The 15,616-nt window shown below is 42.4% G+C and overlaps 1 protein-coding gene across 6 annotated transcripts in view; it reads right to left on the bottom strand.

Moving 5' to 3' along the window:
- The window catches only part of TIAM1 (TIAM Rac1 associated GEF 1), a 451,497-nt gene that overhangs the window by 181,895 nt on the left and 253,986 nt on the right, over positions 1-15,616 (bottom strand). The window contains exon 1 of one of the 6 annotated variants that reach the window (XM_043892672.1): positions 4,599-4,721. The exons of the other annotated variants lie outside the window; for them this stretch is intronic. The gene's annotated coding sequence lies outside the window, so the exon portion shown is untranslated. Of the gene's footprint in view, positions 1-4,598; positions 4,722-15,616 lie in introns of those variants that run through there. 6 annotated transcript variants of the gene reach the window in all.

Raw genomic sequence — 15,616 nt, 5'->3', positions numbered from 1 at the left:
GGACTAAAGGAACAACATTCAAAAGAGTCAGTTGTACTCAAAGATTTACTCAGGAGCTTAGGGAGAACAGAAGCGTTGGGGTAGATTAATAATGGAATACAAACTTGTAATGTGTATGATTTTCTACAGGAAAAAAATAGACTGGGAAAGACTAGAGATCTCTTCAAGAAAATTAGAGATAGCAAGGGAACATTCCATGCAACAAAGTGCAAAATAAAGGACAGAAATGGCATGGACCTAACAAAAGCAGGAGATATTAAGAAGAGGCAGCAAGAATATACAGAAGAACTATACAAAAAATGATCTTCATGATCCAGATAACCACGAAAGTGTGATCACTCACCTAGAGCCAGACACCCTGGAATGTGAAGTCAAGTGGGTCTTAGGAAGCATCACTACGAACAAAGCTAGTGGAGGTGATGGAACTCTCTCTAGCTGAGCTATTTCAAATCCTCAAAGATGATGCTGTGAAAGGGCTGCACTCAATATGCCAGCAAATTTAGAAAACTCAGAGTAGCCACAGGACTGGAAAATGTCAGTTTTCACTCCAATCCCTAAGAAAGGCAGTAACAAAGAATGTTCAAACTACCACACAATTGCACTCATCTCACACACTAGCAAAGTAATGCTCAAAATTCTCCAAGCCAGGCTTCAACAGTACGTGAACCGTGAACTTCCAAATGTTCAAGCTGGATTTAGAAAAAGCAGAGGAACCAGAGATCAAATTGCCAACATCCACTGGATCATCGAAAAAGCAAGAGAATTCCAGAAAAACATCTAATTCTGCTTTATTGACTACACCAAAGCCTTTGACTGTGTAGATCACAACAAACTGTGGAAAATTCTTAAAGAGATGGGAATACCAGACCATCTGACCTGCCTCCTGTATGCAGGTCAAGAACCAACAGTTAGAACTGGACATGGCACAACAGACTGGTTCCAAATTGGTAAAGGAGTACATCAAGGCTATATATTGTCACCCAGCTTATTTAACTTAAATGCAGAGTACATTATGCGAAATGCCAGGCTGGATGAAGCACAGGCTGGAATCAAGATTGCCGGGAGAAATATCAATAACCTCAGATATGCAAATGATATCACCCTTATGGCAGAAAGCAAAGAGGAACAAAAGAACCTCTTGATGGAAGTCAAAGAGGAGAGTGAAAAAGCTGGCTTAAAACTCAACACTCAGAAAACTAATATCATGGCATCTGGTCCCACCACTTCATGGCAAATGGACAGAGAAACAATGGAAACAATGACAGACTTTATCTTCTTGGGCTCCAAAATCACTGCAGATGGTGACTGCAGCCATGAAATTAAAAGACGCTTGCTCCTTGGAAGAAAAGCTATGACCAACCTAGACAGCATATTAAGAAGCAGACACATTACTTTGCCAACAAAGGTCCGTCTAGTCAAAGCTATGGTTTTTCCAGTAGTCATGTATGGATGTGAAAGTTGGAATATAAAGAAAGCTGAGCACCGAAGGACTGATGCTTTTGAACTGTGGTGTTGGAGAAGACCCTTGAGAGTCTCTTGGACTGCAAGGAGATCCAACCAGTCCATCCTAAAGGAAATCAGTCCTGAATATTCAGGGGAGGGACTGATGCTGAAGCTGAAACTCCAATACTTTGGCCACCTGATGTGAAGAGCTGACTCATTTGGAAAAAACCCTGATGCTGGGAAAGATTGAAGGCAGGAGAAGGGGACGACAGAGGATGAGATGGTTGGATAGCATCACCAACTTGATGGGCATGAGTTTGAGCAAACTCTGAGAGCTGGTGATGGACAGGGAAGCCTGGCATGCTGCAGTCCATGGGATAGCAGAGTCAGACACAACTGAGTGACTGAACTAAACTGAACTGATGATTTTCTAAGATGAAATACCCATCTTCCTCCCAAAATAAAATGGCACATGGAGTGATTAGAAATTAATTCTCTTTTTGTGGAGCATTTTATTGAAAAATTTTGCAAAGCTCTGTTCTTTCAAGATATGCTTCATCACTCTTCTCCTCTGAATCCCTGTAGTAATCAGTTATTTGAAAACTTGTCTTAATCCTCTCCTCTATTAGGATGACAGGTTCCATGAGGGAAAAGACGACAGTGCTTTACTCTTTTATCATGGTTCCACAGCTCATGGCCCCTGCATTAGTCACGGTTCTCCAGAGAAACTAAACCAACAAGATATGGATGGATGGATGGACGACTATTTTAAAATACTGGCTCATGAGATTGTAGAGTCTGGCAAATCTACAATCTGCAGGGCAAACCAGCAGTCCACAGACCCAGGAAGAGTTCATGCTGCTGTCTTGAGTTCAAAGGCCCCAGGAGAAGAATCCCTTCATTTAAGAGGACCTCAGTCTACTTTTAAGGTCTTCAAGTGATTGGATAAGGATCACCCACATTATGGAGGATAACCTGCTTTACTCAATGTCTGATTTAAATGCTAAATACATTTTTTAAATGCCTGGTAAAAGAAAATAGTGAGCAAAGAAGGAAAAGAAAGAACAAACTACCAGATGATCCTAAAATCCCACCCCCGGGCAGAAGAAACTATACTTCAAAAAGACACATGCACCCAATGCTCACCACAGCACTGTTCACAACAGCCAAGACGTGGAAGCAACCTAAGAATCCATCGGACTGCCCTGGCGGCTCAGAGGGCAAAGAACTGCCTCGAACTGTGGGTTCAATCCCTGCATTGGCAAGATCCCCTGGAGGAGGGGATGACTACCCGCTCCAGCATTTGTGCCTGGAGAATCCCACGGACAGAGGAGCCTGGTGAGCTACAGTTCATGGGGTCACAAAGAGTTGGACACAACTGAGTGACTACCACTTTCACTTCTTTCAAGTATTCATCAACATAAGAATGGATAAAGAAGATGTGGTACATATATAAAATGGAATACTACTCAGCCATAAAAAATGAAATAATGCCATTTGCAGCCTCATGAAAAAACCTAGAGATTGTCATACTGAGTGAAGTTAGTCAGACTGAGAAAGACAAATATCATATGGTATCAGTTACATGTGGAATCTAAAAAAATTTCAGATTAAAATGTACACATGAGCTTATTCACCAAACAGAGAGTGACAAATGTAGAAAACAACATTACGGCTGTCAGTGGGGAAAGAAGGGGGAGGGATAAATTTAAAGATTGGGATTTACACATACACACTCCTATATATAAGATAGGTAACTAATAAGGACCTACTATATAGCACAGAGAACTCGACTCAATACTCTGTAATGACTTATATGGGAAAAGCATCTAAAAAAGAGTGGATGTATGTATATGTATCACTGATCCACTTTGCTGCAATATCTGAAACTAACACAATATTATAACTCAACTATACGCCAATAAAAGTTGTTTTTTTTAAAAAAGCACATGAAGAATGCCTGACATACAAACAAACAGACCTCACAGCAACCTGCAAGGTATGTAACCAAATTACTGGGCACCACAGCCAAGTTCACATGTAATATTAACCATCCCATGCCCCAGGAGAGTTTTTCTCTAGTACCTAGTAATGGCATCAATACTGACCAAAGGAAAAAAAGGAATAAAATGTGTTGCCACACAGAATGTTTACAACAGAATATCCAGCAGATGTTTAGACAACCCAGTCCACAATTCCACCTGATTTCAGCTCTGGGAAAAAAAAAAAAAAGGTCTTCTTGGGGTGTTAGTGGTAACTGCAGACTTTGGGGCATCAAGGGGTCATGGAGAGAGTGGTCTGACTTTCAAGATGTCATCTTTATCACTTATTTCTAGGGGAAACACCCTTCCAAGCTTAGGTCTCCTAGCAGCCAACATGATCCAGAGTTGTGGCTCTCTTTTACGTTATGGAAAACAGTGTCAAAATACATTTGAAGACTGGACAACACAAGTACAGCCGCTGCCCACCCCCAGTTCTCCCCTACCCCTCACACACATACACAAATAACACATCCTAGGTACGCAAGCTTCCCTGTGGCGACATTTCTGCTCTAGCCCTGGATCTGAAATTACCACCCTCTCCCACCTCTGAGCCAAGATTTCAAGCACACAGCAGGGTGGGGGTGGGGGGTGTCCCCAGCAAGTTCTCAATTCCGATGCAGCTGGGCTTAAAATTGAGCTTGCAAGCCCAGGGATGGAGCGGGGAGGGCAGAGTGATTGTTCAACACCCTCCTACACTCGGCTCATGACTAATGCATCACATTGGGAAAGCAATTCCTCCCAGCTAGCTGGAACCGACAAGTCCACATTTAAACCAAATCACCCCTTGGAAGGTTCAGCGCAGCCCTCCCAAGCCCGAAGTGTACCCCTTTCTGAAAATATTCACCTCGACAGAAAACAAGCAGAGAGATTAGGCTTAGGAGTTCTAACTCTGAATGCTTCCCTTCAGCGCTTGTTGCTGTTCAGTCGCTAAGTCATGTCCGAGTCTGCAAACCCATGGACTGCAGCACACCAGACTTCCCTGTCCTTCACTGTCTCCCGGAGTTTACTCAAACTCATGTCCCTTGGATGCTACCTAATCATCTCATCTTCTGCCGCCCCCTTCTCCTTCTGCCAGGGAGCTTGAATTTTCAAGAACAAAACCAAAAAACATACCCACTAGGGAAGCCACAGGTATTCCTCTTTGAGCACCATGAAAACCTGTTAACTCAGGAGCAAATCACTTCATTTCTCTGTGGTTTCAGATTCCTCCTCAGTAAATTCAGCACGCAGTCAGCGCTTTCAAAAGGCAGGAAACAAGAGCCCAAAGTTAGGTGTGGTATGTCACAGGGAGAAAAAGGGTAGCGTGTACATCATCGATGCAGGGATTTGATATTCTATTCAAAATAGCATCCAGGAGAAGGAGGAGGAGGACTAATCAAGTGTATTCACTAAACAGAGCTCGGTGATCAAAATAACACCAGCCTTCTGCTTCTGCCGATGCCTCGCTCACAGAGCACAGCGAAGTGTGGCCCGAGCTGATGCTGGTGCCAGCTCGAGGGCCACCTGTTTGTTCTGCTTCACTCCATCCCCACACTCTCAGGAACAGGGCCCCATCTGTGCTGTACCAGCTCGGCCTGGTTCTCCACAAAGGTAAATAAGATCCTGACGTTGTTTCTCATCTAAAAAAAAAATTCCCTTCAATTTTGGCTTCCAGATCTCAATCTCAATTTAACTCAACCCGGCTCAGTTTCAATGTGTGCAGAGCACCTTCTCGGTGGCTGGCTCCACCCACGATTTCATGAGGATGCTAAGATAGGGAAGGCTCAAGGCACCTTAAAGAGTCTTAAGGATCTTGGAGGTGGGGATACAAGATGAGACAAGGACCCCAAAAAATGCACTAAAAGACCCAAGAGTAATCAGGCATCTATGATGAGCTCAGAGGGGTATGAAAAATGAAGGGTGCAATTCAATGAAGATTTAATGCTAAAGCCTGCTGATGCAGCTAATACCCTTTACAATGAAAAATATGCTCTTAACAGGGCAAAGGCAAAAAAATAAATTTAGATTACAAGAATATGCATAGCAGGACAAGATGGCAAATTAATTTGACTGTGATTTTTTTTAAGTCATGCTTACTCAGGAAAAAAATATAATGACCATTTCGGCACCATTTAATGGGGATTAATAATGGGTATCTGAAAATAATTTTGCTATAAAATCATGGTATAGAAGAGAATGTTCACTCTAACAAACTCATGCATTCCAAAGGCTTTATTTAAATAAGAATAGGTCATTTCAAATTTTAGGCTATTTAATTTTGAAATATACGCTACTTTTCATCCTAAAAGTTACAGAGGATTTCCCCAAAAGAGCCTCATATCAAGAGCCACCATTTTAAGACAAGCAAAAATGATGAAATATTAAGTTTAAAAATCCCCTGTGCATAAATCTAGATAATGAAGATATAACACTTAGGTGTTGAAACTCTTGCCTCTTGTATTTCAAACACTGATTTAAGAGGAAATGAAGGGCTCTCTGCTTGTCAGGGAGAGCCCTGGGTCACTTTAGTTCTTATTTGAGGACAGACTAGATTCTTTTCCTGAACTTTTTAAAATGTATTTATCTTCAAGTTTTATTAAGATATAATTGACACACAGCACTGTATCAGTTTAAGGTATACGGCATAATGATCTGACTTACATCCAGCATGAAATGATCACAGTAAATTTAGTGACCATCCATCATCTCATACAGACACAAAACTAAAGAAACAGAAAAAAATTTTTCCTCATGATGAGAACTCTGAGGATTTACTCGAAACAGTTTTCTTATATGTGCTGCAGTGTTAATTATATTCATCATGTTGTACATTACATCTTTAGTACTTATTGATCTTATAACTAGAAATATGTACCTTTTGATGCCTTCAAGGATGGAACAGACTCCTGATCAGCTTTTCTTAAAGGCACATCCTTAGAAGACCCTCTCCTGAAACGGTGGGTACTGCCTATTCGGGCCTACTCTAGAGGAATGCTAGGACCACGTGCACCCTTCTGTGACTGTGCTACTTGTTAAAACAGCGGCACCAGGGGGACCTCCCTGGCAGTCCAGTGGTTAAGACTCCACGCTTCCACCGCAGGGGGCACAGGTCCGATCCCGGGACGGGGAACTAAGATCCCATGTGATGCATGGGCAGCAATGTGACTCATGTGATTCATGCTGACGTATGACAGAAACCAAGAGAATACTGTGAAGCGCTCATCCTCCAATTAAAACAAACACACAAAAGAATGGCATCAAGGACGAGTGAATTAAGAAATAAAATCTCACATCTTAAAAAAATCAGGATACGCCTGAAGATATTATGCCAAGTCAAATAGGACAATATTGTATGATTACACTTATATGAGGTACCTACAATCATCACTGACAGAGAAAGCAGCGTGGTAGTTGCCAGGGGCTGGAGAAAAGGAGGAGGTGATGTTTCAGTGTGGAAAGAAACGAGACAGAAGCTCTGGAGATGGACGTCGGCAATAAATGCAAAACAACATTAGCCATTAGCAATATACTTAATGGCATTGAACTGTACACCTAAAAATGGTTAAAATGATCAATTTTATGTGATATATATAATATCACAATTTTAAAAGTAGAGGCTTTATTAATAACAAATATTTCCGGAGTGCTTCAAATTTGAAAAGCATCTCTGTATGCATTAGATCATTTGAAGATCGCAGCACCTTGGAGGAAAGGAATGTGTATAAACTCATACTTGTTTCTAAGTGACATGCCTGTTGTCTAGTGGGTAGAACAGGGGCTTGATCCAAACCCATTTCTACATCCTTCACATGTGCGTGCTAAGTCGCTTCAGTGGCGTCCAATTCTTTCGACCCTATTGACTGTAGCCCACCAGGCTCCTCTGTCCGTGGGGATTCTCCAGGCAAGAATACTGGAGTGGGTTGCCATGCCCTCCAGGGGATCGTCCCGACCCAGGGGTCGAACCCGTGTCTCTTAATCTCCTGTACTGGCAAGCGAGGTCTTTACCACTAGCACCAGCACTTCCCCACATCCTTCATACATGTACTCAATTCTCAACCCCACGCTATATGCCACTATTTGTACACATTCCGGAGATACACAGGGAATGTTTATAGATGCTTTAAGAGATACACATTCTAGGGCCAAACTTGGGAACTCCAACTCTTTCAGTCAAGAAGTGGATTTCACTTTATTAAACGCAGTGTTTCCCAAACTTTCCTAATCATGCAACTTTATTTTGCAGAATATCCGTGAGCAACCCGTGAGAAAGTGAGTATTTGATAGGTTACTGCTATATGAACTCATCTAATGAAATGCACTCATTTATATAGTATCCAGCTGCCTCACAGAAGAAAGAGCCAAGTAATCAAGCTGTTTACTTAATTGGCAATTCCAAGTATCAATATCACCACCAGCGGTATCCTCATCTCGTAATGCTCCTTCTCTAATTTTCTATCTTCCCTCATCCAGATCTTTCCATCAACCATTAAAGTACAACAAAGACCATGAGAACCAGAATAATGACTAACTGAGCATCATCCTTGGCTTGCAGACTTCTTACTCACTGGGCATGGATCAGAACAGCATGGATCCATTTGAAGGTTCACGTATAAGTGTGTGAGGGGTGGTGTGTATAAGCATACATGTCTATGTGTATACATGATAACTGGAATGCAACCTTCAAAAAATTAAAACTATAATGATATACATATACCCCCCCAAATTCTTCTTTATAAGTTCTGGTATAAATGAGTCAGACAAAGAGACAAACAGCTACTTTATATGCAATACAGTTTTTTATTTTATATAGCAACAATACTTCAACTTGGAATTTAATGTACCACATGAGTGGTTTCTTCCCATTCATTAAAACAAAAACATCAACAACCACAAACCAAAATCTCCAATCATAGGTTTGGTGTTTCTATTGTGTTTTTAACACAGTACTTCCTCAAACCTTTAAGAAATAGTAATGAATTGTTCAAAATTAACTTGTAATATGCTATGCATATTTAATTCTCAGAAAGAGGTCGCTATCTCCCTCTGGGATGCAATCAAAACTAAATCTCCTCCATGCCTTTCAAAATGAAGGAAAATACAGCCAGGTTCTTAAGGAGTAAACCTGGTCACGTGACCGCAACACCACCCTCCCCCACGTCCATGATATTTCTGAGAACGCGATTAACCAGACACTGGCCCAGGCTTCCACGAAGCAAATGCTAAGCCTGCCGACTGTTGGTTCTTGTTGGGGCTTGTGCAGTTTGCTTGTTACGTAGGTTCAGTTTATAATGGGAGTCTGTCAGCTTCTTTTGGTTGAACTTGACACAATGGGAAAAGCCCTTAAGGGTTAATTAATTAATCTCAAAATGAAATCTGAAACAGATAATGAATAGGTCTTGAGCAACTGTGGACGTCAGGCACCAGCATCAGCCAAAATAAGGGCTGTTCCCAGATCAGACTCATCTCAAACTCAACTGCATTTCATTGTTTCATTAGCCATCAGATGGCTGGGACTCAGAGATTAGGGCTTAGAGAATGGGTGGTGGAGCCAGACAGCACTGGGTGGGAATTTTGCTCCTGCTACTGAATGCCCAAATCACCAGTAAAGTTACTTCACATCATAAAGACTCAGTTTGCTCACTGGTAAAAATGGGGATGATATGAGTAAATGGAATGATCCATTGGAAACCAGGCAGGCCACTGTCTGAGCCAAGGAAATGATCAATAAATTATACCCTGGGGGACAGACTTCAGACAACACTACAAAGCTACAGTAATCAAAACAGCATGCTATTGGCACAAAAACAGACATATGGGTCAGCAGAACAGAATAAAGAGTCCAGAAATAAACCCACACACCTACAGTTAATTAACCTTATCAAAGGAGACAAGATTATACAATGGAAAAAAAGACAGTCTCTTCAGCAAATGATGTTGAGAAAGCTGGACAGTGGAATGTAAATTGACAAAGTCAGAACACTCTCTCACATCCTCTACAAAAATAAACTCAAAATGGCTTAAAGACTTAAACAAGAGACATCACACCATAAATGATTCCCTGGGGGGTAATATATGGGATCTTTCATTACACATAAGTATTGATTAGTAATTATAATCTCCAGGATTGTGTATCACTATTACAAGCTTTCCCAAAAAAGTAAGGAAAATAAAATGAGTGAAATCAGTGCTTGAACTTATGAAAATTCCTTCCTTATTGATCTACAGTGAAAACGTCTGATGCCTTCACACGGAGGAGGAAGGCACAACCCATAAGGGCAGGACCCCTGTTGGGGGCATCTGGTACCTTCCTTCAGTGATAAAGTATAAGGCTGAGAAGTGACAACTCAAAAGACCATCACTCTGTAAAATAATACACCCACTCTCTTCCTCTTGCATGCCTTTGCAAGCTTTTTGAAAAGATTATTGTTCTCAGCAAATGCACCTTCTAAATATAAGTAACCATGTTGATTAAAGATAACCAGGGGTAAAACTTTCAATATCTGGGAAAGAACACTGCCAATGGTAAAACATTATTTATTACCCCAGAACCTGTCAGGAAGGCGCAAAGCTAATCAGACTTACTAAATAAAGATACACTGAAGTATAGATATACTGTCTAGATTAAAAAGATCACAGTTTTTGAGGGATAAAAACCAAATACCTGTTATCTCATGGTAGGAGGTGCCGAAAATAAAATGTGTTGGCTGCTAAACTGACTCAGAAAAGCCAGCACCAAAAGTATGACTCACATGTTTGAGTAGAAACTCTTTGAGTTATGGTTGGAAGTAACAGTAAGGTCAGATCTGAGTTGTGAATTTTAGAGCAGAGTTCATCTAGAGAGTGAGATTATACAGCAAGATCACTTTTTGTTAACAAGCGTAAACAAAAGTTATTACATCTGAGACACTCCATGCTTAGTACTTAGGGTTGGGAAGAGGTTGGGGTGTCCGATGAACTCTGACCCCCATGAGCCCAGGCCTGGAAACAAATGTCCTATTTCCACAGGGCCTCAAGGGCTAAATAAATTCAGTGGAATTTAAAACTACATAACAAAAACCCTGCGTTCAATTTCTTATTCTCCTCCAGACTCTTACTATACAACCCTTAAAACTATGGAATACAGAAAAGGGACACTGTTAGAGCTGAGAAGCATGAAAAGGAAGATCAGATAAGAATTATCCTCCAGGTAAAATCATCAAAGTATGCCAGACATATACAGTTGATCTGTTCCTGCTATCCAGGCAGGACAGTAGGCTCAGAGAACAAAAACACTGTTATTCAACGAACAGTTGAGATGTGAAATATCTCGCAAAACTCTCCATACTCAATTTTAAGTAACTCCCGGATTAGGGAGCAGCATGGCACTGTCGTCCCAGTTATTAGCATCAAAATGATTTATAATTGTTAAAATGAAAAACGGCTTAAAAAAAAAAAAAAAACGCTCTTTGAGGAAGAATGACTAAAATAAAGCCAAAAGCAAACGATACAGTGAATATATATGACACTCTATCCCAAGGTACGACTCACCAACAGCATGAAAAGTGAGACTTCTGTATGGTGGGATTCCTGAGAGTTCTGACCTCTATTTGACTGTGAAAACTACAGATACATTCGTGTGCTCCATATACTCCTCTAAAGCAAAGAAAATGTCTTTTTCTCCATTTCCTCAGAAACTCTAAGCCAACCTAAAGGTCTCTTATCTAAGTTATTAGTATGAGAAATGGTAAAAAGCAACCATGGAAATAACAGCAGCCTGGGGAGTGAAGGATAACAGAGAAGACAAGAAAAGAAGAAAAGAGAAATCTTGGAAACTTAGGGCCCAGAAGAAATCAGGATAAACCGATTAAATCCCAGTCTCAGGTTTAAATGTTCTTTGCTTCTGGGAAGCCATCAGGAGAATTTATTTTTAAGAAACTTACTTTACCGGCCTGAAAATTGGGTTGTAACTCAGCCAAACGATTACCATGGGTTAAAGGTAAGAATGATGTTCTAAAATGAGAATACAGAAATAATTTAGTGTGGGTGTGGTCACTGAAAATTCAAAAGGACCAAGACTTCTCCAGTCCTAGCAGACTTTAATAACAGATTAGAATATTACATCCAATAGTCCAATAATTAATATAAAGGATATCCCTGACATGTTGTTAATTTCAAAATTTACCCAACTCTTGCCACAGGTAAGTATCTTTCATCACACTGGGGTGTGTGTGTCTGTGTGTGTGCACGCATGCACTTGCATGTGCATTAAATGGGGGGGGGGGGGAGACAGAGAAGACATTTATAAAATAAACAGTATAAATTTTAAATATTTTACTTAACAAGGAGGTGCAGCTGAACATGTTCATACTAATCATCATTTCATTAAAATCTCACTTTAAAACAGGCTATTGTAAACAAGTTTTAAAAATTAAACTTGGGGCCAAGAATTTTAGTTGATTATTCTGAGAGTGGAAAATTCAAGGAAGTCATATAGAGAAGTGGTGACAAGTGAGTGAGTGGATCTACAGCTGATTACAGGATTGGGCAGCGTGGTTGAGGACAGGAAAAGTCGAGGAGCGCAAGAAGGAAAGATGAGCAGACAATTAAAAAAAAGAAGAAGCTCTCATTCTCTCCCCTTCCTTCCAGAACCGTGCGTGCATGCATACTCAGTCGATTCAGTCGTGTTCCCCTCTTTTCAAGCCCACGGACTATAGCCCACCAGATTCCTCTGTCCATGGGATTCCCCAGGCAAGGACACTGGAGTGGGCTGCCATGCCCTCTTCCAGGAGGTCTTCCTGACCCCAGGATCAAACCAGCATCTCCTGCATTGCAGACAGATTCTTGACCCACTGAGCCACGTGGGAAGCCCCTCCACTACCACCTGTGAGTGGCCACAGATCTCCTTGAGAGGTTGTCCTTCTATCACCTTGGAAATCCTATCAACACTCAGTAGTGGAGAAAAAAAGGGTAACAGTTTCAAACTTGGGTTTTTAACATGACTGAACTGCTCCTGCATCTTTCAGTAATCTGTGTAAGAATGTGCCTGGAGGCACGGAAGGTCCCCTTCCACGCCAGCTAAAACACTAAACAGGCCCCACTGGGATTTTCTGCAGTTTAGAAACAAAACCAATTCTCCCCTAAAACCTTCATCTAAATGAAAGATATGTGATATCCCCTGATATTTGTCTTTTCTCTTATTTCACTTAGTACGATAACCTCTAGGCCCATCCATGTTGCTGCAGATGACATTATTTCATTCTTTTTAATGACTGAAGAGTATTCCATTGTACATATGTACCACATCTTCCTCATCCATGTCTCTGTCGATGAACATTTGGTTTGCTTCCATGTCCTGGCTGTTGTAAATAGTGTAAATGAACATAGGGGTGCATGCAGCTTTTTTGAAGCATAGTTCTGTCTGGGTAAATGCCCAAGAGTGGGACTGCTGGATCATATGGTAACTCTATTTTTAGTTCTTTTGAGTAACTTCCATTCTCTTTTCCATAGTGGCTGCTCCAATTTACATACCCACAAACAGTGTAGGAGGGTTCCCTTTTCTCCATACCCTCTTTGGAAATACACTTTTTTAAAAAATATGAATTAAAAAAAGGGAAGATATCGACTTGTGGGAGTGGCCTGGCACGGGGGTTTTAGAGACCATGCCGGTCGGGTCGGGGGTCAACAACAGAGAGGAGTATCCAGGGTGTCTCAGAGTCCAGCCAGAGTGAGAAAGGGGTACAGAAAATCACAGAAGAGCTCTTCTTGGAAGGACCCCTACAGATCTGACCAGAGAAGACTCTGTGAGCCCATGGACAGGCCCTCAGTCCATGGGATTCTCCAGGCCAGAACACTAGAGTGGGTTGCCATTCCCTCCTCCAGGGGATCTTCCCAACCCAGGAATCGAACCTGGGTCTCCCGCCTTGTAGGCAGATTCTTTACCATCTGAGCTACCAGGGAAGCCTAATGGATTATAATAACCACTGACTAAAATAGGAAACCATGAGTCCTTGCTGCTAAGTTGCTGCTAAGTCGCTTCAGTCGTGTCCGACTCTGTGCAACCCCATAGACGGCAGCCCACCAGGCTCCCCCGTCCCTGGGATTCTCCAGGCAAGAACACTGGAGTGGGTTGCCATTTCCTTCTTCAATGCAGGCAAGTGAAAATTGAAAGTGAAGTCGCTAAGTCGTGCCCGACTCTTAGCGACCCCATGGACTGCAGCCTACCAGGCTCCTCCATCCATGGGATTTTCCAGGCAAGAGTACTGGAGTGGGCTGCCATTGCCTTCTCCTTAGAGATATAATAAACTCAAAGATTGATAAGAAATGGGGAATCTCCATCAAAGTACGTCTCTATAAAATGCTTACTAATTACAAAAGGGAAAAAAGGAAAAGAATCACTTCCCAGCAGGGAAGGCTGGCAGGAGCCATCTAAACCAAGGGACCAGATGAGTGAGCATCATCAGGAATGGGATGGGCTGGCCTCAGGAGTTCTCAGCAAAGACAGAGAGGGAGGGTCACGCCATCACCACTGAGGGTGACTGCCGATGACTCGGAATGTGGATCCGGTCGCAAGAACGCATCAAGTACAGCCACACTGAGGGACACAACCAAACAACTGGCCTGGGTTCTTCAAAAGAGTCAGGGTCGTGACTCTTGAAGGGCAGCTGTTTCTGACCGAAGAAATCTGAAGACACGTGACAACTCAGAGCAACACGTGCAGCTCGCTGGAAACATCTGTTATTTGAAATGGAGCTAGGGACAAGTGACAAGAGAGTGGGAGAGGGTGTGAGAAGGAGCTGGTGGTTAGGCATCGTGATTTGAGCCCTATAGAGCGGTTTTGCAGAAGACTGTCTTTGTTTATGGGAAAAAAACACTCCTGCCTGAGGGTAATAGTAATTTACTCCCAAATGACTTAGAGAAAACAACCTTCTTTATACCATAGGGCTGACTTCTCCAGAAGTTTCTGACAATTTCAAATTAAAAACTAAATTTGTGGCCTGATCGTTTCTTTATTCTAAGTTACATACACAGATGCAGAACCGTAATGGATAACGTGTACAAGGAGACACCATTTAGCAAGTGACTCCCTATATCAAATATGAGAATTCATGAAAGAATAGATAAAATTCGCTAGTTTCAGCTTAGGGGGGAAAAAAAAAAATCGAACGAAACCCCTTGAGCCACACGTGTGCAAGTGCCCCTCTGGACTCACCAGAATACGTGAATCCTCAGTCAGCAGGCCGTGTAAACGCAGGTCCTGCTTGTCTTTTCACGCCAAGGCACTCCTACGGCTGTTGTCACCACTCCGAGTACACGGTTAAGTACACGGTACGCTCAGAAACACATCCTGCCAGCCAGAACCCTGCCAGGAACTAAGCAACCAGACCAAAATAACTGCACACGTGCTCTGCTTTCAAAGTCCACATTGCCAGAGACTCGGAAAACAACGGTTCTCATCCCAGATCCTCGCTCAGACAGTTCCATGATGCAACCTCACCGAGCCTCGGCTTTGCCATCTGGAAAATGGGGAGATGGCACGATCACCTCTAACGCTGAAGGATTCCACCAGCATTTAACACAGGCCTCCCCAGCCCCGGCCCCAGCCTCAAGGGGCTCCCATGGAGGGGTGCGGGAAAGAGGGTGTTGGACAGATGGAAGGTGCAGTGACCTCATTTCCGAGCACAGATTTCACTCTGTTCAGGAAAGGGACAGTATGACAGAAGGGGCATGTCACAGGACGATGCTGAGTCTCCACTGCACTCTGAGCAGAGAAATGAGGGGCTACCCCAAGTAGAATGAGTGGCTGGAGAGGGGATTTACACCCATGACAGTCTGGCTACTTGTCAACACTACACAAACACCCCCAAGCTGTATGACGTTGGACAGCTTACAGAACTCTGCATTTCCCTTCCCCGTTTATTAAAGGGAGAGGAGAATAATTACCCAGCCTGTCCTTGAGACGGTTACATGCTTTCATGTATCCATATGCCCATAAAGTTATAGCTAATAATAATAATGTTAATTAACTTAATTACACTTAAATACACTTGGGCTTCCCCGGTGGCTCAGACGGGAAAGAATCCGCCTGCAAAGCAGGAGACCCCAGTTCGTTCCCTGGGTCAGGAAGATCCACTGGAGAAGTAATAGGCTACCCACTCCAGTATTCATGGGCCTCC

The sequence above is a fragment of the Cervus elaphus genome, chromosome 31 (genome assembly GCF_910594005.1).
Source record: "Cervus elaphus chromosome 31, mCerEla1.1, whole genome shotgun sequence".
Lineage (NCBI taxonomy): Eukaryota > Metazoa > Chordata > Mammalia > Artiodactyla > Cervidae > Cervus > Cervus elaphus.
Note: the sequence above shows the minus strand (reverse complement) of the source record. Positions and strands in the feature narration are given on the sequence as shown.